Below are 25,396 nucleotides of genomic sequence, written 5' to 3' on the forward strand. Positions count from 1 at the left end.
ATTATATCTCAATAAAGCTGAGGCAGGAGAGTGGATGCATTTTCTGTGGTCCATGAGCTTTTGGAGTCAAAGACAGCTGAGTTCACCTCGCAAGGCTGGCGCCAAGGATGCTGGAAAGTCTTGACAAATCCTACATTTCCCCAGTGAAGACGGGAATAATCAGATTTGATTCACAGGATTATTGTGAAGATTACATGAGATAACACATTTCAATTGCTTGACGTACCGCTGATTCTTAACAAGTATCTTGTGTCTTTTCTTTCTCTGACAGCCTTATAATTTCTACTTTAGTTCTCAATCCCTGCTCAGAGAAATTCTTACAGATTCCATGAGTTGGCTGTATGAACCCCCAAGTGTTTGGCAGACTTCTAATTCCCTATCATCTGTTTAGTTTATGATGACTGAGAAGATGCAAGTCATCAATTCTTTCAGGGAGTAAGTAGTGGAGGAATCAGCCCAGGTATTCAGGAGCCAGGATGTGCAAATAGACCCACCCAGGTTTTACTCAAAGAACAAGGCAGCTGAGAGGAAATATCTTAGGTAAAGTGAAGCTGGGATTCTCCAGGTCTCTGCACGCCAGTAATGATTTAGACAGAGAAGCTGCTATGACAATTCACCCACTGGAAGGACTCATGGAGATTCATGAAGCCTAGGGTGCTTTAAAAATTGGAAAATTGCTGAAACTCCCTCCTCAGCTACAACCTCCTGAACACTCTGGAACCTGTATTTTTCCAGTTCTGCAAGGACTCTTGCTCTGAAATGAAAAGACAGATGCTCCTTGCAGCTGGCTTCACCTATTAGCTCTTTAATCTACCCTAGAAGAGAGCGCTGCTTCCATAATAGCAATGTGTTCAATCTGGGTGGATGTGCGTGATGCTGGCCTGACAGCATTCAATTGCAGAGGAAACACCAGATACCAATGCTCTTTCTTTCCTTCAGTGAATTTTCTCCCCTCCTTGCCCCTGTGCCAAGCTCCCACCTCTCTTGCCCTCACCCCACCCCCGATTTTCACCACCTTTGTAGTTGAAGACGTGGATGGAGATGCATTTCTAACTACTTACTTTCAATCAATCCCCGGCTTTCTTTAGATATTGAAAGACTCTTTTTATGTTGTTTTCTTTAGCAACATTTGCTTTTATTTGACTCACTCTTCCAATAATTGGGAAATGGAAACTTTGCTGAAAGGTCTAAGTGGCTGGGACCTAATAGTTCCCATTCAGCTAGAGCCCGAGGAATTGCACGAGGGTTACAACCCTTGTCAGAGTGAGACTCTCGCTTTTATGAAGAGCATATATTTGAACAATTGCAACTAAACATGGCCGTCCTAACCCCTGCACCCATAAACAATGATTGTAAATGGTAACCTTTAAAAGAAAAAAAAAAAAAAGAAAGATCCTTAGATGTGGGGTTGACTAGGTTGAATTGCATTTTTTGTACCAGTTTTTCAGATGTATGTATGTGTGTGTGTGTGTGCAAAATTTTATATAGATATAGGTATAATTTTTATATAACCTATTCTTTTAACCTTTTCTTCCTGGTTTACTTCTAAAATTTACCGTTACTAACCTTCGATCTTAACTCATTTCTTTAACTTCACATCTGCTTCCTGATGCCTGAGTTAGAAAAACAAGCATTCACCTCCAGCCACAGGAATCTACAGAAGCACATACCAACTAAAACATGACCAGAAGTCAATTGAAGGAGAAACAGAACAGCTTGGAATTCCTGGTGGCCCCCCTCCTGGTTTCTTTCAGGCCCCGGGCAAGTGAGCATGTGCTAATTTGCATGGTTGACTAAATGGCATGCTTAGACCCCAAATTTGCATCTCTGCTTGGGTTCAAAAGTGGGTCCCTGAGCCAGTTTCCCTTGGCTCCTCTGTTATTTCCTACTCAGAAGTTAAACCCCTTTGGGAGCGCTGCTCACCAGGGTACATCTTAGTACAGAGAAGCAATAATCGGCGGGGCCCCATTCTTCCTCTAATGCGGGGTACAGCCAGCTGGTACTGATGTGGTGGGATAAGGTAGGGGAGAGAAAGGGGCGGGGAAGAGAAGGAGATCATTTCCAAGGCAACATGCAAAGGCCTGGGGTGATTCGCCTTGCTCGGCTCCCTTTCCAAGGGAATAAACTCACTGCACGTAAAGGCTGCCACCGTTTTTAATCCTCCTTCCCCCTCCCTGTCCTGAATGGGAAAGAGGAGTGAAAAGCAAGCTGAACAGCTTTATGTCAACCATGGATCTCTTTGGGCTTCAGTTTCCTTACCTGTGACATGGGAATCAGATGCCTGATGTTCCAATACACTGGGATAGCAGAAAGCTTATACTGACATTGTGAGATTATTTAAGGTTCAACAAAGAAAAAGAAATTTCCTCTTGTATACTGTGTTGGGAAAGAGTCTGAAACAGAAGTGACGGTCCCGGGGACGAATGCCAGGTTGGCACTTAATAACTGCTACAGGGGGTCGGTGGTGTGTGTGCTGCCCTTAATTCCGCTGATCTAGGTCACCACTGTCATTCCATGGAGAGCGACCTTAAAGCACAGAGAGTTGAAACAGCTGGTGAAACCAGAGGTAAGTGTTCTGTCCACCAAGGTAAGACCACTGTACATGTGAGCAAGTAATGAGGGTTTTATTACAGTGCTAGTTCTGTCCCTGCTTAGGAGAAAATTTCACTAAGTAAATAATACTTTGATGAGTGTATTAGCTTGGTTACAAGAATCAGAAACCTAACCTTAGCAAGCTAGTGGCAAGAGGGTCATTTATCAACTGACACAACCGCGGCAGAGTTGAACAACCAAACAAGAGCAAATTGCGGATCCAGGTGAGTCTCGGGAACAATCAGAATCAGGGGTGTGAATGATTAGACCCTCCAAGTCTCACTGCTCTTCTGTCTGCATTTTAACTTTATTATTATTACTATTATTTTCATTGTATGTCCTGTTTCTGAAGAGGCATATGGAAAAACAAGATTCACATTTTTAGCTTTGACCACAAGAGGGAGACTGTATCACCTTCTGTTGTCCTGAATTTTCAAATATCTCAAGAAGTGCAGGGATTGGTCCAGACTGGGGAAGAGGGAGAGGCTAATATAAACATGGCAGCTCCAGTCAGGAGCACATGGATGGAGTAGGGAAGGAGCCGGTTCCAGAACACGAGCTTTCTGGAAAGAAAGGTGATGTGATGGAGTCACTTAAAATCCGTATCTAATCACATCAGTACAGCCTCAGGTCCACTGGAAGCCGCAGAGTTCTCCCTTCTATCATGAATTCAGAGCAATGACTCTGAAGTTGCCACCACCCATCTCAGCTTCCATGCGGGGCTGAGGTATGTATATTTTTATACGCTATGTCTTCTTAATCCAAGCAGAATACTTTCTCTGGTGCTCTGCTGAAGAGCAGAGGGAGGCTGGAGCATGCGTAGCTGGCTTTAGACTCACTATCATGAAGATGGCACGTGAGCCTCACACGTGCTGCCTTCTTTTTCCCCCCAGGGTCATTTGCCTTGACGTGATCATCATCAAGTGCTCGCACTTGAATCTCCAAGAAAGATGGAACTCCTCTGGTTGTGCCAACCACAACAGCCTTTGCAAAGCTGGGCTGCAAGTCCCAGGAAAGACATCTTCATCTTCTTTTTTTCATTCCTGGGGTGGCACATGCAGAGTTGTAGTTTCATCCGGGCTTGACAAGCTAGTAAGTCACCTGTGGTCTTCAGTACCCTTACTAATTAAACAAACAGACTAACTCAACGCTAAAAATGGAAATATTAAAACCCACCCGAGGCTCCTGGGTGACTACAAGGGCAATTGAAATGACACAAACAAAAAAGTCCCAGTGCCTCTTTAAAAGCAGTGGGTAAGGTTCTAGCTGGGTATTACCAAGATTAGAAATACAAGGTATCATGGTTATAAGGGAAGTATTTTGACTGCCTCTCAAGTATAGCACTTTATAAATCAGTAAGTCATTGTTATGTTCCTGGAGAAAGGAGGCTTTCCAAATAAAATAAAACACCTCAGAACTTAATTGTATTTTTCTTCTAGTAAATAACCCTTTTTTTTTTGCCTATAGATATGGCTGAATGCAAATGAAGCAATGTTTTCATATTCATAGTGGATTTTAGACTTAACTGTAACATGAATGTAACCAGGCCAAGGACTATAAAAGGGGATAATATTTACACTTTTGCCAAGATCTTGTTTTGTTCTCTATCCAAACTGGAGCGATGGACCCATAACATGGAAAGAAAACAAAACATTCCAGTCGTATAAAACCGGAAGCTCTGTTCTAGGAGATGAAAAGAACCAATGTGTTGTACCAATCTTGCTTGTCGAGAAGTTAACATTTAGATGGCACCTTGCATCCACCAGACAGGATACATACAAGGCATTTTTAAAATTCTCATGGCAATCCTAAAATCCTAGATTTTATCTATATGCTAGAGATATGAAAACTGAGATTCCATAACATTATTTGACCCACTCAAGGTCATGGAGATGGTAATAAGAGTGGCCCAGATCTGTCTGATTCTTCTAACCTGCACATTCTCTGCATCACTCTACTTCTATTTTGTGTTGCTAAACTTGATTCAGGAATGAATGAAACATCTTCAGCTCTACTGGGTGCTGTCCTGTCTTCAAGCTTCCAAGAGAGAATATTACAGTTGGGATTCTTTTTTTTAATTTCCTTTCAACTTCACATATTTATGGATGTGTCAATGAGCAGTTAAAGAATGTATCTATCAATATCAAATGTGGTTTTGAGCAGAAACCTTGAAAAAATTGCAGAATTATCCTCTGAAATATTGCTGCTATTATTTTTTAAGATTGCAAGAAAATGTTCTGCCATTTCAGACCATTTATCTCTGTTAACAAGACACTTTTTTAGTTGGATAGATAATATACACCCATCTGGTCTGCAGTTTCTTCATTTACTTTGGTAATAATAACTAAAGGCATTTCTCCCTTGCTTTGGCAATGTCCAAGCCAATCTTTTGCCTTTCCTGCTGTTGATGTGGAAGGCAAAAACAGGGAGAAACTGGCACCTGGTTATAACACACAGACATGCCGCTTAGAATGTCATTTCAGTGCTGAGGAGGGGGACGGTGTCTAAGTGATCCTGAAAGCAGAACCTTATTGAAAACATCCCTGGCCACTTAGGCCAGATACAGGAAAAAGCCACAAAACATTTTTGTGCTTTTGGTAGACACCTGCTCTGTTATTTTATCTTCTATTTCATGAAGTTCTCTAATACAAGGTCTACATATTTGCAAATATGTGTTAATTTAGATTTTTGGGGGGGCCTGAGTTTCGCAGGTAGGGAAAAATATTACAAAGAATGGGGACCAACTTTCCACTTGGCTTTAGCTCTGTTTACAACACGATAAGAAGTGAAGCGTGGAGATGATTTTCTGAATAATACAAGGTAAAGAGAAAAAAAAATTGGCTTTAATCTCCTTGATGTTCAGTAAAGACTGTATTACAGTGTCTCTGTCATTGCTTCATTTCTCCACTCTCTCTTCTGTGTTCACAGAGTCGGCATGTTGGCACGGCTTCCTGCCTAGGAATTCTAGAAGGGATTTTTAAAATTAAGCATAAGAAAACATGAAATGTTGATCCTGAAACTGTGAACTACAATTTCCAGTGTCTCTTTAGTGTTCGTCTCTTCTCCCTGTGTTTTCTCTCCATCCCATGGTTTTCTTTTCTCCTGATTATTCCTAAAACTGCCTGACCCTCTGTTAATTGGTTTCCTTGAAGTTAGTCTATCAAAATATAGTTGAATTCAGAGAACTGTATGTTTTGTTTCAGTTTGATTGAATTGTTTTCTCTTTGGCGATTTAGATGAGTGAGGAGTGCGCTCATTCCAGACCTTTCTTGGCAGGTAAACTGACCTACCTGCCTTCCACTCGCCAGCTGGGAGCAGACTCTCTGCGCCCCAGCTCCTGCCCAGGCTGGGGGTGGGAAATGGGGAATAAACAACCGGTTATTTTGAAAATGATGCATAACTGTTTGCCTGCTGAATTCAAAAGGTTGTTAAAAAAAGTCAAACAGGCCAAGGAAATTCAACTTTTGGTGACTTTGTCTCAAGGAATTTGTTTGTGTAAACAAGGCTACTTAGTGCTATGTGAGAAGGGTGGCTGTTAAAGGGCACATTTATTTTTTAACTTGTCTGAGCAGTGATTTAATATAATATCCATATAAAAGTATGTCATTTTTGGTTTTCTTTCCCTCCAAAATGCTGTTAAATTCTTCTTTCATAATGAGCTACAGTCATTCTTTTTTTTTAAATTGGAGATTTCCCTAGGTATAGTTAACATACATTAAGCTACATACATTTAAAATGTGTAATTTTATATGTTTTGACATATGTATTCTGTGTCAGTCCTGAAATTCCAAACAATTCTGGTTTATCCTTACTTAAAATTGGCTATGCCTACTGCAGTGAGACAAGGTTCTATTTATTTATATAAACTAAATTTTATAGTAGAAACTAGAATTAGAAACGAACACATTAGAGATGATGTAAAAAGATACTTTGATTTTACAGATGAGGAAATTGACAATCAAAGAAGTAAAGCCTCTTATTCAAGGTCAAAGATTATTTGTGATACAGCCCAGGCAGGTCTTCTGGTTTTTAACTCTGTGGCGATGATATATACCTGTCTGTCACTCTCACACTTGAGGGTAGGGAAATATATATATATATATATTTATATATGTATATTTGTTTATGTATATGATAACATATTATTTCTATATATAGACTATTCTATATTTGGAATATTTATATATAAAATTTTTCTCAATTTTATGTTAAAGGGTAATTGGAAAGCAAGTTTTCTTACTGAATTTACTAAGAAGTAAATAAAAGAGGAGCCTTAAATCCCTCTTCAGCCTGTGTGTGTGAGCGTGTGCATTTAGAAGGATACGTTCCAAGAAACAAGGTCATGAGACACCCACACAGATATTGGCAGGTGCATAAAGAAAGATTTATCAGGTAGCACTGCTTGATTTTTTTTTTTTTGCTATTTAATAAACTTGTGCTGACCGAGTTAAAAAAACAAAATTCTCCATGAAGCAAACCAACATGTGAAACACGACATGTGGACCCAGTGTCCCTACTCCTCCTTTTCATTCATGGTCTGAGATGTTACTGGAGTCTTTGCCAGGTTTTAATATTGACCCTGTGCCTGGGATATCGTCTGAAATTTTAAAAATCAAAACTGGGCTTGTCCATGTTTAAACTATAAAGTAAGTCTTATTTAAAAAAAGCACAAAAAAGAGGAAGTAAAGGCAGGCATGTTAAATATCTCCTTTCTGGCTAAAAAATGAGCTGTTATGTCTGGATGTCAGAAATCCAGGCAACTGAAAAAACATCATGGGTATCTTTATGTGAAAAATTTCCATCTCTGACATCAATCTAGTGGTTGTGAAGTCAGAGGATCAATATTTTTGAGTGTTGTAAATGAGTTTCTCTCTATATTGTGTTTTACAGCACACAAAATAATTTCTCTGTCTTTTTAATTTTTAGCTTAAATCTTTATAATAATTCCTTATAGCTAACATTGATAGGGTATCAAAGACCTAAATATTCAAGAAACCACTGTGAATCCTAAGATATATTAAAGCTAGGAAATGTTGATTCAAAGTAGTTTGGAAATTATTTGAGATAAGAAACATCTGCAGTGACATATATAAAATATCTTTTATAATACCACTGGAGTATGGCATTAGCTCAAACTTCTCTGTTCCTGATGTATCATTTTGTGACTTCCCTGAATGCAGGGATCTTGTCTTTCTTCTTTACTGTTGGATCCACCTGCACCTAGTACTTTGCCTAAGCTGGGTCCTCAATGCCTTTAGTTAAATGAACTAATAGATTAAATACTTTCCAGGCCATTCTTAACCCAATGATGTCTTATTTGGGAGACTAATCACTAGGGAAAATTACCTACTGACTCAGTCTGGCCAGTATTGTGTTTTCCCTCTTGCCTATTATGTAAATATCAATTGAACACTTTCTACAGTCATGAAATGTTCTAGATACTTACGTACAACCATAAACAAGACAGATGAGATCCCTGCCGTCTTAGAGCTAGCATTCTACTGATGAAAGATGGAAACACATTTACAAATAATTCAAGACAGCGCTATATAAAATTAAATTAGAATAGTGAGATGGAGAGATGGATGGGGAGTGTGAGTCAGGAGGGTGGTCAGGGACAGCCTGCCTTAAGAGGTCACAGTTGAGTTGACACCAGTGTGATGAGAACAGGGCAGTCATGTGAAGCCCTGGGGGGACTGGACTACAGGCAGAGGGAACAGCATGTGCAAAGGCCTGAGGTGGGAACAAGGTGGAAGTACTCAAGGAGCAAAGACAAAGTCCATGTAGCTGGAGTGGAATGAGGGATGCGAGCCCATAGAAGGTGAGGCTGGAGAGGAGGGGAAAGGGCCAGACCATGGTGGACCTTGGGAATCTGCTGCCTGATTGCTTTTATTAGCTTTAAATGAGGTTTCATCCATTAAATAATAGAGTTCCTGATATTTTTTTAATATAGGATTTTAAGTAAAAGAACAAACAAAAATCTATTATTTCTGATGCTTCTTGAGGAATTATGTTATTATGATTAGACCTAAGGAAATTTTTACAATAATGTATCATGTAACTTGGTGGGGTACTTAGAACTTCCCACAATGAGAAACTATTTGGTTTATAACAAGGGCTGGCAAACTTGTTTTTAAAGGGTCAGAGGGTACATATTTTAGAGTTTGATGTTCAAGAGGCAAAATCCAGGGTATTATGTAGGTTCTTACATAACTTGTGTGTGTGTGTGTGTGTGTGTTTATGTGTGGGTGTATGTGTGGGTGTATATGTTGTAATTACAGATAACATGAAGTTTACCATTTTAACCACTTTTGAGTGTATAATTCTTTACACAACTATTTATAATGTAACCATTTAAACGTAAAGCATTCTTAGCTCATGGGCCACATGAAAATAAGCAGTGGGTCAGAGTTAGCTGTAGGTCCTCATTTGCCAACATCAAGTTTATAAAAACAAAAGAAATGTTCTTTTTAGCAGAATAATTGATATCAGCACAAAAGAGTATGATGTATTCTGAATCCAAATAACTTTTCATTGAAGCTATAATATGGAAAAAAGTTAGGTGATCTTTTTTTTTTTTAATTGAACACAGATCTTACTGGTTTCGTATGCACCAGTTTAAGAAATATTGTTTGATGAAATTAACAACATAGATATTGACAAATAGAGTTGATATGTGTGATGGTTAAATTTTATATATCACTCATACAGATGTTGCTCTGGTAGCATTTTGCAGATATGATGAACATCTGCAATCAGAGGGACTAATAATGTGGGTGGGTTGCATGCAATCAGTTGAAGGCCATAGAGAAAAAAACAAATTTCCTGGACAAGAAGGAATTCTCCTTTAAGATGGTGACATTAAGAAATCCTGCCTGAGTTTCCAGCTTGCCAGCTTGCCCTACAGATTCAGAGTTCAGATTTGTTGTCCCCACCATTGTGAGCCAATTCCTTAAAATAAGTCACATATATGAATAAATCATATTATATATAATAAATCATATATATTTTATATATATATTCCATTTGTTTCTTTGCAGAACCCTGGCTGATACAATGCCCTTGGTGTTTTTTTGAGCCTGAAAAGATTAAAAGTGGCTTTTTGGAATAAGATTTTACTATTCACTTTTTAGTTTCCTTATCATCAAAAAACGACATAGACTTGGTCCATAGGATGTAAAAGTCTTTAGGACTGAATTTAGAAAGCAGTCAAGAATTTTGAGAGTGACAACCCTAAGATTATTTTTTTTTCCAGATTTTACATAGCACCTCTCTTGGAAAAAGCCCTCTAGTCTATAAATAGAATGTACAATTGTTCAGCAATTGGCTTCACTCTAAACACAAGTCTCTGTTTGCATGTTTCCTCCCTTGGCCTTGTAAATAATCCAAATAAATCCTCTAAGTATAGTTTATGGGAGTTCCTACTCTCAGTTAGTAATGGGATGCCATAAAGTGGCTGTGTCTGCTACAGAGAGAACTCTTCTCTCCTCATTAACTCATGGCTTCAGAGAACTCAGTGCCTAGGGGAACCCTCGTCTTGTATCAGGGTTTCAGACTGTGTGATTTTTTTCCCCCAAGAATTGAATGATTGTGCTATTGGGGAAATAGCATATCTGTGACAGATAACTTCTTTATTGGGGAAGATGAGTAACTGTGACTGCAGCACTGATATCATACTTGAAAACCTAAGGGAGAAGAAAGGTGATAGTGGGTATCGCCCAACACCTGTCCATAAAGCCGATGATTCATCACACCCAGACAAATTTGTGAGACTAATACATTCATTGTGTCATGGCCACCAAATCCTCTCCAGTTTAATAGCTGCTGCAGACCCATGGTGCAGTAGGAGCCTCTGAATTAAGATGATTCAGTAGGTTCCAATTCATCCTAAATAAGTGGCTGTCTAGATAAATGAAGTTCATCAAATTGCAATGAATACCATATAACAACCTTGCTGGGATTGCATGCCCCTGGGACACAGACCGTGTCTAACTGTGTGCTCGGCAGCATCTCTGGTGCCAACGTTTTGCAGTCTGTGTTCTATAATAACAACATGACAGTGTGTTTGCCCTGAGTCATTTTATTTTTTATCAGCAAAGTTAATGCTTTAACTACATCAATTAAGTCACTTAAATTCAACCAGTTAATGAAATGCCCTTACGGAATGCAGCCTTCGAATCATTTTTTAAAAGCAGCCACGAAACAAAACAAAACGAAATCAGTATAAATTACATCTCATTCAATTTATTTTTTAAAAGAAGACAACTTGGAGTCAGGTTTTATTGTAATTAATGATCTATATTAATGAGGTTGCCTCAGCCATGCAGGGTTCTCTTTGTTTAGTAACTTTTTTCTTCAACACACTGGGGGACCCCAGGCCAGTGACATGGTGACACAAGAGGAGCTGAACTGTTGGAAAGTGACTCTTGGTGCTCACCGTGGGATGCATGGACACTGAGCTGGTGAGCCTAGCCTCCCCTCCCCCAAGATTTTCTCCAGGTGGGCGTGACTTCACCCAAGTTCACATTTCATGGCTACATCGTCCTTCCTTCCAGTAAAGGGACTGCAAATTTTTATGGTGCTAGAGACTCCAAGGGCAGAAGATGCCTATAAATAGTTGGGACCTACATCCAGACCTTCTAGTGCCAAGAAGCCTGTGCATTTTCCATAGATAGGATTGTTTCTCAAACCTGCTTATAAAAATAGGGAATCAGAAGTGGGACATGGTCCCTTCCTTGGAATGCAAACCCACAGTGTATGCAGACTCATGTCCTGGTCCTAGCCTAACCCAGAATCTTCACCTTGTTTCAATTTCTTTCTCAATACTTCCTTTTCATGTTGCTCAACATGATGGAGGGTATGGTATGACTCATGATTAGATAAAGAAATAAAACCTGAAACTACTGAGATCCTTAAGTTCTGAGAATTACTCATCAACTGATCACTTCCCACACTGCAAATAGCAACCAGACGAGTTCAGTGGTCTTCATATAATCATTTGATTTTGCTGTTATATGAAGTTAGTAGAATCTTTTATCTGATGTCCCAAGGTATTTGTGGGTAGAAAGAATAAGGGATTCTTTCAATCTATTTTTCTCCATTAAACAAGATATTGTTTACAAACATTTTATGCATGTCTGAATCTGATGTTTTTTTAAAAAATAATAGCACCTCTTCCTTTCTTCTGTTTCTAGAGAGCATGCCTAGTCTTTAAGAGTGTTGTAGTAATGCAAGAAACTTAGAAACTTGTGTGTGCTCTACAAAGGACATTTGTTTCTACAAATCACTGTCTGAAAGAGATTGTCCCCATAGTAGGACGTGGAGGTCCTGCCACTGAGTAGTTTTTATCTTTAATTCGTGGTCCCAAGGCATCCATTCTCTAATATTCAGTAAGATCAGGATTTTGTTGACCAGTTCTCTCTTTTGCTTAGGATCAGCCTGGCCCGAATTGCTGATCCACTATCTGGTGGATCTATGTATGTTGTTGTTGTTGTTGCTGTTTCCTAACTCTTACAACCCTTAGCATCTACGGAGTAAGACACAGAACAGGAAATTCTCTGGCAAGGACTTTCTTTGAGTAGCAAGAGCAGGAAAGACTAAGTTCTGGCTTGTTTCTCTAAGGCTAAAAGGACCAGGATCAGCTTGTGTCTCTCATCTGGCTCAGCTCACCACTGCAGCAATAAATTGTATGCGTTACCTGAAAGATAGGAGCATGAAGGGTTCAGTTCTTACCACATTCAAGTGCTATTCTCAGGAAATGGAACCTTCTTCTCCTTTAGTGATAGCTAATATTGTTCTTCTAAGCTCTTTCTTATATCAAACAAATAAGTTATGGCTCTCTTCTCCTACGCATGCATCCAAGACAAGTTATTAAGTGGATGGACAGTGATTATCAGCACTGATGCTCAAAAATCATCTACTCTGCCTTACTTCTCCCACTCCAGGTGGCAATCAGGCAAGGTTGGATGCCTTCAGCTAATCATCCTTGGTTACACAAAGTCAATGGAATATAAGGAGACATGAAGCAAATGTGCTAATACGAATCTTTAGACAGTAGCCGAGTGGCATGAAAGAGTTATACCCAAGGTCAGGTAGGAAAAGGCAACATTTTGACCATGCAATAATCTCTAAGGAACCAGCAGGAAACACAAGAAAGAACAAAATCAGATGAAATTAAAAAAAAAAAGTATGCATGAGTAAATGGGAAAACCTTTTTAGGAATTATTTGGTAAAATATTCTTAAGCCAAAGAGGACAAAACTATCAATTACTAGAAGAGCAAGGAATCATCTAAGATACTTAGAAAACCCCTCAAGTTATTCACAACATACTCTCACTTCCTGTACTTCCTGTTTACCTAGCTATGTGAACTAAGAATTCAGGGCAGAAACAGAAAAAGCAGCAGGAAAAGAAACACAGATTGTGTTGCTGAGCTCACGTGTTAAGAATAGATCTGCAAGAGATTGCTGTCTGAGAGGTTGAGAATCTTCTACTATATGCATTAGCACTGAAACCTTGTAGAGACTGGGATGGAACACACACACACACACACACACACACACACACACACACACAGAGCACATATAGAAAGAAGTAAGACATAGAGACCAAAGTGGGTGGCCTAAAATGAGGCAGTTGTCAAAAAAAGGCAGAGACACCACCATGCACATTTCTAGTAAAGGGACTTTCTTATGCTTAGAAGGTGTTAGAAATGGAGGTGGGCCAAAGCTTTGTCCTGATTTTGTACTCATTCAGTGCAAACTTCTAGACCTAGCAGGGAAGATGGTATAGCAAAGGAATTAAGACATAGGCTTATGAATCAAATTGTCTGGGTCTGCATCCTGGCTGCATGGCTTATTAGCTTTATCTTGCCACAATAATGCTGAGTAACAAATCACGTCTAAACTCTGAAGGACACAAAAACTTGAATCTTCGACTTACTAAGGTGTCTGTGAAACAGCTAGGGCTTAGCTCATCTAGTCTGGGCTCATCTGGTCTTGGCATTAGAACATTGGTTTAGTTCAAGCAATACTCAATTTATTTTTAATTTTTCTGAAACTGACAGGCTACTTGGGCCATTTTCCTGTTAATAGTGAAGACAGAAGTGCAAACTGAAATTCCAATCTCATGTAATCATATTTTACATTTTGTTTATGTCATATCCAGTCTTTCCCCATTGACTAACCGAAACAAATCACAAGACTAGGTCTTAGGTCAATGGGCAATATATTCAACCCTCCATGAGACCAAATCAAGTAACATGGCCAGATTCAATACCAGAGGTGCAGAAATGCACAATCCTCCAATGGGATGGCTAGATGGTTTGGGGAGGAGTGAAGTTTTGAGAAACAGTAATCTAATCTACCATACTGGCTGTGTGGCCTTCAGCATTTTGCTTAAACTCTGTTATTTTACTCATCTGACGGGGCAATAAAAGTGCTCAGCACAAGTGGATATGATAATTAAATTGTATAATATATTTAAAGTGTTTAGGAAATTTCATAGTCCATAGTAATCATTCAATAAATATTAGCCTCTATCTATCTATCTATCTATCTATCTATCTATCTATCTATCTATCTATCATCTGTCTACCATCATTATCTTTCATAGATTTTACTGTGTCACCTCCTTGTTAGACCCACTTGGTAATTAATGTTTGAGTGTTATAATACTCAATGTTCTTAATTGTAAGCAACAGAAATGTTGGATTGAATTAGAAGAGGCATTTAATAAAATAAATATTGCAAAATAAAACTCAGGAAATGGTCAGGATAGCAGCAGGAAATTTCACTTTGAGACCATGCATTACTCACAAAGATATAGCTGTCACTAGCATTGAACCCTGAATGCCACGTCTGACCCTGGATGCATGAAGCTGAATGTTCCTTCCCCCTTACAGTCTCTACTTGAATTAACTCCCCTATGTTGCATATTTTAGTTTTACTGCTTCCTGGTAAACGTCCTTAGCAGGTACCACCTATGGACTGAGCATAGGTCACACACCCATGAAAATGGTTTGGGAAAGTGATACTTGACTTTTGCTTTTTATCATTTCTATGCAGTTAAGTTGTCTCCTTTCAAGAGCTGTTTCACAGGGAGCTCTTCAAACATTGAAAAGTATTTCAGATATGAGGCAGATCAAAATGTCAAAGGTCATTCCCGCTGTGGTCTCCAGTTCTCAATGTTGGATTTTGTCTCTGAATTATGACTTCTGGAAAGTTTACAAAAGGATGCCAGTATTTCCTTTTGAGTGTTGAATGGTCCCAATGTGAAATTGCCTCCTTTTTGTTTTGTAGCTTTGTGTTTCTCTCCTTAGTATTCATGCCAATTGTGGGTGATTTTTAGTTTTTCCCTATTTTTTAAAGTGGTGTATCTTACTGAGTTCAAACCACTAGTTTGGTATCAGGCTTCTGAGTTTCAGTTTTAAGCTTTTAGCTCTACTTAGGGTGTATCAAGGCATACATGTATGAGTTAGTAAGACTTGAAACATATGTTGGCCATGTTGAACCTCTCAGGCATTACTACAGGGAGGTGGCTAAACTGATGGACATCTAACTGACAGAGTCCATATTATTCTTAGTTGGCCATGTAACAGTGATCTTATGGGTCTATTTCCCTACAGCTGTAAGTTGGCTTGAATCATCTGGACCAGTACCCCTTCTCTGGGAAAGTGGAAAATGTCTAATATCAGGTTGACTCTTAGCTCTTCAATTTGCTAACTATGTGACCTTAGGAAAGTTAGCTTACTTTCCTGAGCTTCAGTTTTTCTTTCCCAGGCATATGATAATTCTTACCTTGGAAAGGTCTTGTGAGCATATAAACATTGGGCCAATTTTTTATCTTCAGGTTAGAGCTACAACTGAAATGAGATGGTCTCAGGTACAGATTACTAGTTCTCTGTGCTCCCTGGCATCTGGGAAGACTTTCCAGCCCCTTACAGTTGGATGGGGTCATGCCACTAGTTTGGGCCAACTGGTTAGTAGTAAAAGTGATGTGGTCTTTTCCACTGAGGGAACTAGAGAGGAGCTGTATGTTCTTTATGGCCATTCTTCCTCTGCCACCGAGGCCATGGAGCCTCGTGCTTCAGATAATGCCAATAAAAGACGACAGAGTTCTTCATCCACCTCAGCAATTGTGTGAAATACAGGTTGCCTGACTAACCCACTTTGGACACATAATATGAGCAAGAAATATATATTTGTTGTGTCAAGCCATGAGTATTAATTTTTTGATTTACCAGCATATTACCTGCCTTATCCTGACTAATAACATTAGGCAGACAAGAACTCACCCAGAAGATGACTTCGAGTCACTATCTGAATGATGTGAGGAAGCAAATAGATTTTTCCTCTTCACATGTCAGCTTAAAAATGATTCTTCTTCCATACTTGCTTAATGCTGCAAGATCTTAAATCTCCACAGATAGAGGGGCTCACTTTGCTTTGCACATCTTTGAAAATTGAATAAACAAATGTATAAATGAATGAATGAATCACACAAAAAATTGTCAGGATATAAAAAATGGCAAGCATTCCTGTTATGTTTAACATTTAATCTCCTTTTTATGCCTCTTATTTTTTAACTTTATTCTCCAAATAAAAATGATAATAGATGTTCAGGTAAGCTCTTTTAATTGACAGTGTTATTAATTACAAGATACATTTGTACATAAGGGAAGTAGGAGTTATATTGGAACTGAGGGGCTGCTAAATATGTCAGTTTTATAGCAGCCAAGACATAGTTGATAATAGTTAATAATGCCTGATATTTACTTATCGGAAAATAACTATATGCTAGTAGTGTACTAAGCCTTTACGTGTCTTCACTTATTTATTTTGCATTATAGCTCTAATAGTGGGTCCCACTGTATCCCCATTTTACAGATGAAGAAACTGAGACAGTAAAGAGGTTGAGTAACTTGCTTAAATCCCTACAGCTGGCAAGTGACAGAGACAAAGACCTGAGCCCAGCTCTTCTGGCTCCAGAGATGTATCATTAACAATTCCACCATCCAGTCTCCTCCAGGACCTTCCTGTCTCTAGATGATCTACTGAAAGTCGCCAGGTCCCGAGTAGACAGGTTCATTGATCTGACTTATGCTTTGCCATTCATGTAACCTAGCTCCTCTTCATGTGTCTGCTTCTCTCTAGGTCTGTCGTCTCCCTCACAGTAAACTCACTGATTCTGCCCGTCTATGGATCTATCTGAACTTCGCCAGTTTGCTTACTCTCTCCTTTGTCATAACCTCAGTGACGATTCATGCCTTTGTCCTAACATCATGGCTTCTCTCTGTAAATCCTTTCAGTTTCAATCCTTGCTACTAACACCCTGATTTTTTCATAATTCAAACAAGAGTCCATCAGACTCTTAGATGTGGTTCATATTTAGGCATCTGTCAGGTTATAATTCCTTGGCCACCTCATAGGTCACCTGTGTTGGGCTTGGCTACCAATGGTATAATCATCTGTGGTCCAGGTAGAATCAATCATCCTTATGGCAAAACCAACCTTGCCTAGGGGTTCTCAGAGTTAAGTGCTAGATTGTAGCTGTTTACTTAGAGAAGGTTATGGGCCTAGCAGGAGTCCCAGTTAAAAGCTGTACCATTACTGTCTGTGGTGAACTGGGCATCACACATGACACTTAGACACATTGGATAACATGGTTTTGATGCTTCAAGGTGGACATTATCACCATTTCCATTCTACAGGCAGATGCTCAGTCTCTAAACTGGTGCAACAGTCCATGGCTAGAAAACAGCAGAGCAAGTATTCAGACTCCCTCAATATTTTTACTAAACCACAAGTTTCCTTTGCACGTGTTTATTTTGTTTAAAACTCTCTGCTCCATTTCTACCTGAAATAAATAGAAAACTTGAAAGTCACCACTACTGTCAATATTAGAGACATGTCAAAGGCTGTCACTTAGCCAGAAAGCTGCTTTGGAGTAACTGTGTAATATTATACAACATGACAAGTTCTCATCCACAGTGGCAACATTAAAGCCAGGAGCATGTGGCTCGTGCAAAACCCCAAAGCCATTAGCTGAAATCCCAGGACCAGAAGGCTGAAGAATTCCCCACCTAACCCAGCACGGCCTCAGCCCTGGAGAGCAGAGGCCACTCCGCACGGGTAGGTTATTTTCGTTCACGGAGAAATGTGTGCCGACAGTCGCTTTCCGTTCTCGAGCTGGCTGGGCACGTTATCTTCTCAGTGTGGATTGGATGAGGGAAGTGAGAAGCAAACAGCAAATTCTTGGCAGCCAAAGACAGGCAGGCAACAGAGAGGAAGGGAGAAAAGCTGTCAGGGCACTGTGGAGGAGTCAACTGACTCTTGCGATGTTTTTGTCATTTTTCTTCAGTCGTCAGCTGGATGATTGCACGCTTGATATTTTCTTAATAAACTAAGGGTGAGAGGGAATTGTAAAAACCAAGAGACTAGGAGAGGTCATCTACCTTCATCTAGACTGTCACAGCCACAGACAGGTTTTCAGCAGTTAAGATACTTCCAGGAACAGGAAAGTCCAAGTTATAGGAAAACCCATTTAAAGATTATAAATGATTTTAAAAATTCATAATTCTCTATAACTCTATGACCTCAAGTTAGAGTAGACTTAAAGTGAAGTTTGGTACATTTGCTTCTCCATGTTTGTTTTCTGTAGTGTTGGCTTAATCTAAAAGTCGATTTTCTTTCTGTTCACAATTTGGTGACCAATGGTGTCCAGGCTGCATTTCCTGGTTCTGGAAGACAGAGTACCGCAGATCATCCTTGACTTACGGTGGGGTTATGTCCCCATATCATAAGTTGAAAATGCATTTAATACAACTAACTTAGCAAGCACGGTATCTTAGCCTACCTACCTTAAATGTGCTTATGTTATCTTCCAGTTGAGCAAAATTGTGTAGCACAAAGCCCATTTTATAATAAAGTGTGGAATATCTCATGTAATTTATTGAATGCTGTACTAAATGTGGAAAATAGAATGGTTGTCTGGGTACAGAATGGTTGTAAGTATATTGGTTGGTGGTTCCCGTGGTCACATGGCTAACTGGGAGCTGCAACTGCCCAGCATCATGAGAGAGGATTGTACCACACATCACAAGGTAGGAAAAAGATCAAAACCCAAAACTCAAAGTTCTCCAGGTTCCTATTGAATGTATATCACTTCCACACCATCTCAAGTCAAAAAATTATAAGTCAGAACAATATATTCTCAACCATTTCTCCCCAAAAAGCAGAGGTGATTCTCTTCCAAAAGCCCAGTGCAGATAGTTGCTGGCCCCATTTACTTCACTTGACTCACATGCCTCGTCCCAGTCCAATGGCTGTGGCCAAGTGAGTGGGTCTTGCTGATTAGCTGAAGTTAATTAAAAGTCACCCTTGGAGCCGAGGATGAAGTCATCTCACGCAAACCGCAGGCTCAGATTTGGGGAAGGGTAGTTTTCCAGAAATCCTACATATGAGGAGGGGAAGAAATATGTTCAGAGTAGCAACCACTGATCCCATACAGCCCTTTTCTGATCTCAGCTGGGCTATTGCAAGTCTCCTCACTGGGCTTCTTGCCTCTAGTCTTGTCCCCGTTGGTCCATCTGTGAAACTGCTCCTGATGGCAACCAAGTGGAATTAGGCAGCTCACCTGGCATACAACGTTCTTTATAAACTTTTCCCTGTACCTTCTTCTTTTCTATCCCCTCTCAACAATGAACTGAGTGAAGTACCCTAAGCAGTTTTCCACCCTTCTCCATCTGACTGACTCTTCCTCACTCTCCAATGCCATTTCCCTCTGGAGGCCTTGCATGACCTGACTATCTTAAGCCTACTTTGTTTCACCCACTCTGTGCTTTCATGGCAGTCTGGGTTTAACATTCTACTGTATTGATTTGCATATTTTTTTTTTTCCCCTCTCAAGAACGTGAGCTCTCTAAAGGAAAGGTCTCCAGCTCTGTATCCTTAGATCCTGGGACTCTCTACTGTATAATGTAGGCATTCAGTCATTTAATGCATGTACACTGAGTGATTACAATTTGCTAGAGAACTCTGCTAGGTGGCGTGGGCACAGTGTGAGCAGAAAACAAATTCAGGCCCTGGTCTATACTGTCTTACAGCCTATATATTAAAAGAATCCATAACAAATAAATAAGAAAATGTGAGAAGGAGTGCGAGGCATCTTCCAGCATCCAAGGAGGTATATTGAAAAGAACATAAAACTGAATCCTCTCTAATGGGACCTTGTTCTCTGTCTCTCTCTGAACTGCATTTTCATCACCTATAACATAAGGAGCCCTCCAATGCTTAACCTTAAAGAGAAATTAATTGTATTTTTGCTACATTCTACCCAATTTTTCTTCTTTTTTTTCTTCTTGAAAAACAGAGAAGGGAGGGAGTGGTTTTCATCCTGGGCTGCTCCTGGGAATATCAAGCAGGAGCAGCCACAACCAGGCCAAGTCCTTGTGAATGTCCAGTTGCCATTTCTTTACAGCAAGTACGTGTTCAACAGTGGACAGCCCTTCCCTAGGGCACTGGTGGAGTCAGAAACCATATTTAATACCAACTACTGATGCCAAGGCTGAAAAAAAAAGAATATTACATTAAGTGGAAATTTAGTGAATTTAGTACCAATCTATGGAAATTTAGTGAATTTAGTACCAATCTAAATTTCACCTCACTCTTCTGCCAATGCTTTATTTCAACTCACTGCCAAATAAACTTGCACCTAATTTTTAGCTAATATTTAATGTTGGAATGCTCTATGGACAATTTGTACTAGTATCACTGAAACATTAAGCTAATTAATTAAAAACTAGCTTATAATTAAGAAAACAAATGAACAAAGGACACTTTTGTGATGCAGTAGCCTGAATTTATTGTCATCCACCCCCCCCCCTTTTTTTGCTCACTTGCTAATACTCAGAATTCAATAATCTGCACTGGGTATTCCAGTCATTAGTATGAATTAGCAACACTCCACTGTAATTCACTGTAATTCACCAGAGACAGAGTTTTGATAAATGGAGAAGGGGTTTTAATGGAGATCAGTGTGGTGAAGCCAAATGACAGGAAAGACTGGGTCCCTCTGGTTACCAGGCTTTCCTTTGGTTTCCCTAGCCTGTTCTCCTTGCCATCTTGTAAAATAAAAAGATAAAACAACTGAAATCCTTCAAGAAAAAACTAAATCTGAGCCTAGGTTTTAATAAACTTAACATTAATAAAGAGTTTGCATGATTAGAGTAAGGACTTCTAATCAATCCAGGCAGGTAAGATCACAGTCGTAATTGCACTGACTGCTATTATTTCCTTTTCATTTACTTGTACTGAATGGAAAATAAAGTCTTGAGACGTCTACAAATGGAAATGAAAATAATGCTTTTCAGGATAATTTGATAGGAAGTAATTGGCCACCTGAAGAGAAAAAACCCTTATCGTGGAAATAATTACAAATAATTGGCTACTACAAGATTGGACTACATTTGATACACTCAGTACAATAAATACTCTTAACTAAAGACGCTAACATGGAGGTTTGAGAGGTGTCAGCAACCACAAAAATTGGAGACAATGAAACAGTCTGTAGAATGTGTAGCCTGTATGATTTGATTGCCCAACAAATTTATTTTTGAAATATATTTTAATCAGCTGTCAATACTTAGGGAGATTTTACAACACAAATCGGGATTAAAAATTTTTCTTTTGAAAAAGGAAGAAAGGAAATATCAGACAACACCACGTCCTTATTGGCACAATGACAGCAATCCTGAGGAACTGGAACAGAACCCACAGGCTCAAAGGACCCACTGCACACGGACGACAACCCACCCCTTGAAGGTGTTTGCATTTGTGACTCCAGCCCCAGTAACTTCCTGTGTTTGTATAAAACTTCAGCATTTGATAGTAAATTAATGCATCTTAACTTACTTTACATAATAAATAATTTATGCAAAAATGAACTGAGGCTTTGTTTAAGTGTCTCCCCTCAAGGAGGCAAGTCAGAATCTGAAGAAGCCAGGATAAGAATCCAGGTCTTTAGACCCTTGATCTCCTAACTTTTCAGCTGAGCTCTGCGAAGTCTTGTCTGCGATCAGTTGTGAAACTCTTCAGTAGGGTAATGTGTGCACTCAGGTGAAGGAAACATTTGGAGCTTAAAGTTCCTACTTGTGGCCTCTTAGATGAAATGATTCGTTTTAAGTGAGAAATACTAAGTGGCCAAGAAACAAGATAGGGTTCCAAACTCTGACTCATAAAGAAATTTCTAGAGTTTCTTGGGGTCATTTGTTTAGTTAGGAAAATAATCAATATCAAACTCTCACCTCTAAACAGCACCGATCAGGTTTTCCTGCTGGTAGGGTATACATCTTTTTCTCACTAGTTACTTACTTTCTCCAACTTAACAACAATTCACTTCAAGCTGTTTTCCAGGGAGATCAGAACCTTGGACAAGTTGAGTAGACCATAAGTGGATCCTCCTGTAAAAAAGAGATGTAAGACATGATCTACATAGTATTTCGGAATCCTCAGAAACTTCTGAGCGTATTCTCAGCAGCTATTATTGAATAGAAGGAAAATTTGTGTTGAGCGATTTTCTTGTAGGTGAGCCTCTTGGAATTTTTTCAGCGTCTAGTGTTATCACTTTGTCAGGGATTACTTGGCATTAGCTGTGCCGTTACTCAATAGAATCTTTTTCCTGATTTAACTTCATTTCAGAAATAACATCTCAACAATTTCTCTATCCTTTTATTCATTTTAAGGCCATGCTGAATGAGGACCTCCATAACAAAATTATTAATAAGTAATTTTAAGAGACTACAGGTAAATGACCAATTCAAAAAAAAATTCAATCTTACTAGACTGAAGTATAAATTTAAAATATGTACTTTAAATAACAGTGATATATCATTAACTGTCTTTTAAATAGACAAAGAATTATAAAATTATCATACCCATTATGTCTAAAAGTTCTGGGAAACTGGTATAAGAATACAGTACCATATATGTTATACATTGAAAATGTGGAAATATTTTAAATTAGGATGTAATTAAATGATTTGGAATTCATCATTTGGAAATAATTAAGGGTAAACACAAATATTTATTTATAAAGGTGACAATAATCACATTTTATTATATACTTAAAATACTAATAACACTAATAATAAATTTTATCCCTAAGTGTAGTGTATCAGATCAGTTCTCTAACATCCATACACATGAATTGCCATGCAGCCAATGATTCTGTAGGAGAATATTTAATGGTATAAAAATATATCTCCAGTGTAAGTAAAAAAAAAAGTTTCTGAAAAGTATCTACACATAAACACCTAAATGTTACAAATGTATGGAACAATACATGGTAAAATGTCAGTCATGTCTAGAGGGTGGCAGAAATATGAATTTTTTTGTGCTTATTGATACTTTCAAAATTTATTTCAAAGAGCATATATAAATTTTGCAATTGATGAAAATAGCATTGAACATTTAAAAACTAGCTGAATATTATTATTTCTTGGCAAATTCAGTAAGTTTCATATAAATGACACAATCCTGCATTCTGTTGATTCACAAGTACCGGGGATGATTCAAAACCAAGCTTCTATCACATCTTGGACCACTGCAGTGGGTTACTAGTTGGCCATGTCATTCCACAGCTGGAAACACTTCCATGGCTTTCCAGTGCATTCAGAATAAAACCCAAATTGTGCACATGGACTGGTCCCTTGTCTGACTCTTTTGTCTTATCTCATACTACTCTCCCTCCAATCACAACCACAGTTTCTCCAACAAACTAAAAATCTTTCTGCCTTTGGGACATCGCACCTGCTGCTCCTTCTGTCTGAAACGTTCTCCCGTTTCTCTCCCTTCTCTAAGCTTTTTGCATGACTGGCTCTTTCTCACTTTCCATGTCTCAGCTCAACTGTCACTTTCCAAATAAGGAGAAGCCATCTCCTGACACAAACCTTCTGTGGCATCAACCTGTTTTCTAGTCTTCAGCTATCTTCTCACTACCTCAATGTTTCTTGCTTAGTTATTGTTTCACTGTTATTAAATACTGCCTACTTCTATAATATGAGTTTCTTTTCCTCAAAATGCAAGCAAAGACATGCCTGGTTTGTCCTCTATTGTGTCCCCAAGCAAAAGAAAGGGACTTTGTATGTTGAAGGTGCTTAATAAAGGCAAGGAACGTGTGCCTCCCAGAGGTTTTCAGTGAAGCTACCCACACATAGCCTCAGAAAGAACAGAAACTGAAGGATGGTCCAGAGGCCAGTAAGGACCTCGAGAATTGGGGCTGGGGCATCTTCCCTCTGCTTGGGAGGCAGTGTTACCTGTCGCGGTCCTCTTCTCAGCTCGTTTCCACTCTGGCATCCAGTCTTTATGCAGCGTAGGGCCCCCGGCTCTCTGCTTGTTCTATATATTTTCCCTTTTTCAGAGCTTCTGCTGACTCACTTCTCATAATTTTGATTGGCACCTAATACCTCACAGTTCGAGATTGCTATAAAGCAAAATGGCCACAATAGCATTTTGATACTTATTCCCTGTAATTTCAAATTACCTGTATTAACACCAGTATTATTTCCATTTTTTTAAAGTGAAATATGTTTGCTGTCAACTTCTACACCAGTCCAACCCAACACAAATACAATGCAAGCCACATATAGAATTACACATTTTCTAGGAGCTACATTAAAAAAGTAAAAAGATTAGAAGTCTACAATCAGCAGATACAAGCTATTATATACAAAACAGATAAACAACAGGGTCCTACCATATAGCACAGGGATCTATATTCAATAGCTTGCAATAACCTATAATGAGAAAGAATAGATATGTATACAACAGAATCACCTTGCTGTACACCAGCAATTAACACAACATTGTAAATCAACTCTACTTCAATAAAAAATTAAAAGAAATAAATGAAATTAGTATCAATATTGTATTTTATTTAAACAAATATTCCAAAATATTTTTTCAACAGATAACCAACACAAAGACAGTGAGATATTTTGCATTCTTTCATTTGTAATAAGTTTTTGAAATCCAGAATGTCCTACCTACACTTATGGTAGATTTCAATTGAGACTAGCCACATTTCAAGTGTTCAGTAGCCATGTGCAGCTGGAAGCTATTGTATTGAGCAATATGGTTCTATGTTGTATGTCAGATTCTGTTCCACTTGAGAGAAGACTGAGTTATTCAGACCTTTTGGTTAGAGTATGCCAAGGGCAGATGATTTGGAAAAACAGCTCCTGTTAAGAAAAATAGTAGTATTTATGGTGCTGGAGGGATGGCAGTGATGAGATCTTAAGAAATGAATTTGGTCTTATGAGGATAAAGGAACAGGGGAAAAAGGGACCTACGTGCAAGAGGAGACAATCAGGCTCTGGGTAGGCAGCTGGAACCCGGTCCTGGGGACCCTCCCCACCTTTTCGCTGTCCTCTTCTCTCCCAATCCCCTTAACTCACCTTCCAACTATTTTCCCTAAGGTACCTGCTACCACTCTCAGCCAATCCTATCAGGAGCTCTGGAAGTAACCATGAACCCAAATTGGTCCTCCTGTGATATAATCACCTTGGAAAGAAGAATTGAAAACATCAACAAAGTACCAGGGAAGAATTTTGAACAAGGGGGAAATACTGTTGGAACACATTCAGAGGTCCACTTGGTTCCATTGATCTCTTTGTGCACCTCCTAAAGTTTTATATGATTCAGATTCCAGATTTTTAAAAAAAAAATCATGACATACTGATAGCTTAGAAGAAAAAGACCACCAGTGCTTTGGTACTTAAAAGTATCATGGTGCAGCCAATGTGGGCT

The 25,396-nt window shown here is 39.0% G+C and overlaps 1 long non-coding RNA gene across 7 annotated transcripts in view; it reads left to right on the forward strand.

Moving 5' to 3' along the window:
* The window catches only part of LOC140700553 (uncharacterized), a 77,887-nt gene extending 52,491 nt beyond the window's left edge, over positions 1-25,396 (forward strand). For 4 of the 7 annotated variants that reach the window (XR_012078957.1, XR_012078958.1, XR_012078962.1 and 1 more), the window contains 3 exons: positions 16,531-16,673; positions 17,582-17,722; positions 21,287-21,458. This is a non-coding gene — a long non-coding RNA (uncharacterized lncRNA). Of the gene's footprint in view, positions 1-16,530; positions 16,674-17,581; positions 17,723-21,286; positions 21,459-25,065 lie in introns of those variants that run through there. The other 3 variants (XR_012078963.1, XR_012078959.1, XR_012078961.1) reach the window with 3 other exon arrangements.

The sequence above is a fragment of the Vicugna pacos genome, chromosome 2 (assembly GCF_048564905.1).
Source record: "Vicugna pacos chromosome 2, VicPac4, whole genome shotgun sequence".
In the NCBI taxonomy this organism is placed as follows: Eukaryota; Metazoa; Chordata; class Mammalia; order Artiodactyla; family Camelidae; genus Vicugna; species Vicugna pacos.